Genomic DNA, 3827 nt, shown 5'->3' with positions numbered 1-3827 from the left:
GCATCGGAGCAATGAATCAGCATGTTGAATCAGCTGTTCGGAGCGCCAAAGTCATGTGATTTCAGCAGTTTGGCAGTTTGACAAGTGATCCGATTCATGATTCGACACGTTGATTCATAACGCTCCGAATCTTCCTGAAGCAGTGTTTTGAAATCGGCCATCACTAAATAAGTTGTTATTTTGTTTTGTTTTTTGCCGCGCCAAAACGCTTTATAATATTAATATTGAACCACTGTACTCATGAACTGATTTAAATATGTTTTTAGTGCCTTTATGGATCTTGAGAGAGGAAATGTCATTGCTCCCTATGCCTCACGGAGCCATCGGATTTCAACAAGAATATCTTAATTTGTGTTCCGAAGATTAACGAAGGTCTTACGGGTGTGGAACAGAATGAGTGTAAGCAATATGACAGAATTTTCATTTTGGGGTGAACTAATTTAATGATTCAGTTTTTAAACATATGCAAGCATTTAGAACCTTAATATAGTTTGGAATTACAAAAATACCAAATCGTATCTTGGATGAGATTTCTAAAATATTTATATTTATGTTAAATTAATTAAAGCAGCCCTACACCACGTGACACCTGAACTAAGGGGCGCGCGATGAACACGTGCTGCTGCTCGCGGCATTATTTGGAATTCGTTGAGGAAAAACACAAAAGCTACTCTGTGAAATGTAAATGTCCTCTAAAATAACTTTATGCCACTGCGCAATTTATCGGAGTAGGAGACTCATCTCTGGTACAGTACGCATTAACTAGTCAGACATACAAGACACCTGCATATACATGTATGTAACATAAGCGCACAAAAGCTGGTTACTCTGTAGTTTAAAAGAGTTTGTATTCGAATGTCAGTGGACGCATTGAGCTGCAGATTCATGCTTTAACGTTCTGCTATTTGTATGATGTCATAAACTTGAACAGGTCTGAAAAAAAAACGTCGTTGCGCTTATGGAGCTGTTTCCCTGGTAACGGATGTACACAAAGCAGCGCGGCATAAATCTTGTATTCTGGAAAACACTACATGCCATTTATCTGCAACAATGATGTGGTAAGATAAATCATCATACACCAACAAAAGCTCAGTCAAATCTGAATGTTGTGTACATGAATATAGCATAAAAATGTTTTAACTTGCTTTGAAGTGCAAAATCACTGTAAAATTTTGAAAATGTTCTTGTCTGTTTCTCTCTTTTCTTGACTCTTTCTATCTACATGCCACGGTTTGAGCCTTTACAATGGTAAGCAGTAGCTTGAGCTGCAGTTATTAGTCATTAATTCATACTTGAGCAATCTACTTTTATGCATAGACTTGAACAGTAGTTCACTTTAAAACTTGTTTAACAAGAGATCTGTCTATTCATTAAGGTAAATCTCTATAAAAATACATGAATATAGCAAAAATGGTTGACTTGTTAAAATTAATTTCACCAAAAAACATTTTTCTGAAAACAATCTCTAAATCATGTTCTTTGTTTCTTTCTCTGAATGACTCTTTTCATCTACATGCCACGAGTTGAGTCGTATATGGCAAATACGGTGAGAAATATTATGTGAAAACATACAAAGCTGTAAAGTGCAGCATGAATCTTTTATTTTGAAAATCACTGCATTTCTGAACATGTTCTTCTTTTTATTTCTTTGCATGACTCTTTCCAACTACATGCCATGGTTTGATCTGCCACAATGATGTGGTAAGAAATCATCTTACACTAACAAAAGGTCAGTCCAGTCTGAATGTTTTGTACATGAATGCATCATAAAACTGTATTAACTTGTTTTAAAGTCCAAAATCGCTGTATTTCTTAACATGTTATTCTGATTTTTTTTCCAACTACATGACCTGGTTTGAGTCGTCACAATGGCAAACATGGTAAGAAATGTCATGTGACAACATCAAAGACCTACTTGTGTTAAAGTGCAGCATGAATATTTTATTCTGGAAAAATCACTGTATATCTGAACATGTTCTCTTTTTCTTTCTCTGAATGACTCTTTTCATCATCTACATGCCACGGTTTGAGTCGTCACATTGGTAAATACGGTAAGAAATATGTATAAAAAATAAATAAATACGAAACTGTATTAACTTGTGTTAAAGTGCAGCATGCATCTTTTATTGCATTTCTGAACATGTTCTTCTACCTTTTTCTTTGCATGACTCTTTCCAACTACATGCCATGGTTTGATCTGCCACAATGATGTGGTAAGAAATCATCTTACACCAGCTAAAAGGTCAGTCCAGTCTGAATGTTTTGTACATGAATACATCTTAAAACTATATTAACTTGTCAAAATCACTGAAAATTGTGAACATTGTCATGTCTGTTTCTTTCTTTTCATTCCTCTTTCTATATACATGCTACGGTTCGAGCCGTCACAATGTTAAATGTGGTAAGAAAGATAATGTGACAGCAAAAAAAAAGGCAAGTACAATCTGAATGTTTTGCAAATGAATACATCAAAAATACTGTAATAACCTGTTAAAATGCAAAATCACTGCATTTCTAAACATGTTTTTCTATTTTCCTTACTTTGCATTAATTCTTCTGTCCACACACCATGACTTAAGCTGCAACAATGGTAAATATGGTAAGAAAGATCATGTGATGACAATAAAAAGCAAGTTAAATGTGAATGTTTTGTATATGAATACATCAAAAACCTGTATTAACTTGTGTTAAAGTGCAGCATTTTTTTTTTTTTTTTCCTGGAAAATCACTTTCTGAACATTTTTTTTTTCTTTCTTTTTTTGCATAACTGTTTCCATCTACATGCCATGGTTCGAGTCATCGCAATGGTAAATGTAGGAAGAAACATCACGTCACAGATAAGTCAAATCTTTCACCATTTACGTTTGATTTAAAAAATACATTTAATACTTTACCTTGCGCTATCAACACGCAACTGATACTATTGTTTTGACCAGAGTATCAACATGGCAGCCGATGAAGCCAGTTGAGGAAATGTTCTCCAGTTCCGGCTCCAGAGGAGGAGTTCCACAATGACCAGAGCCAGAACAGAGGGTTTGAGGGTTTATCTTCATCCATGTGATGGCCCATTTAACCTCATGCTCACCAGCGAGCATCAGCGCAAATGGGACCACCAATTGCTTTCATCTTTTTTGATGTTTTCTTTTTCAAAAATATCCTTGGAAAGAAGGCTGATGTGCATTGTCATAATTACTATTTTATTTATATAAATGGGCAAAATCTTCCCCCTCCATTTTTTTTTTACATGTACACTCTTTGTATTATCTACTGTATAAATAAATGCATATATTTTACATATACAGGTCACTACTGTGTTTGCAGTCACTAAACCCATGCTGAACAAATATCGAGAGAGAATAAAAAAGACCTGAAATATTTTGAAATATATCAAATATAACAAAGTTTTGGAACTCACTATGGTTTACCCCCACATATGATATATCTTTCTGTGCACAACTCCATCTACATGCCACAGTTTGAGCCGTATTAAAGGATTAGTTCACTTTAAAATGAAAATTACCCCAAGCTTTACTCACCCTCAAACCATCCTAGGTGGAAAAGAATTTCTTAATTCTGTTGAACACAATCAAAATTATATTAATAAATATCCTGACTTGTCCAAGCTTTATAATGGCAGTGAACATTGGGAACGAGTATGAAGTTCAAGAAAGCGCATCCATCCAATATAAACATACTCCACATAGCTCCGGGAGGTAAATAAAAGCTTTCTGAAGCGTTTGTGTAAAAAAAAAAATCCATATTTAACAAGTTATAAAGTAAAATATCTTCCGCTAGACTGCCTTCTGTATTCAACGTACGAAAATAGC

At 34.7% G+C, this 3827-nt stretch overlaps 1 long non-coding RNA gene across 1 annotated transcript; it reads left to right on the top strand.

Annotated features, from left to right (window-relative positions):
• Positions 1–581: 581 nt before the first annotated feature.
• Positions 582–3530, top strand: LOC125274944. The gene is made up of 3 exons (XR_007186351.1): positions 582–746; positions 932–1058; positions 1238–3530. It is a non-coding gene; the product is annotated as an uncharacterized LOC125274944 (long non-coding RNA).
• The last annotated feature ends 297 nt before the right edge of the window (positions 3531–3827 follow it).

The sequence above is a fragment of the Megalobrama amblycephala genome, linkage group LG9 (assembly GCF_018812025.1).
Source record: "Megalobrama amblycephala isolate DHTTF-2021 linkage group LG9, ASM1881202v1, whole genome shotgun sequence".
Taxonomy (NCBI): Eukaryota; Metazoa; Chordata; class Actinopteri; order Cypriniformes; family Xenocyprididae; genus Megalobrama; species Megalobrama amblycephala.
Note: the sequence above shows the minus strand (reverse complement) of the source record. Positions and strands in the feature narration are given on the sequence as shown.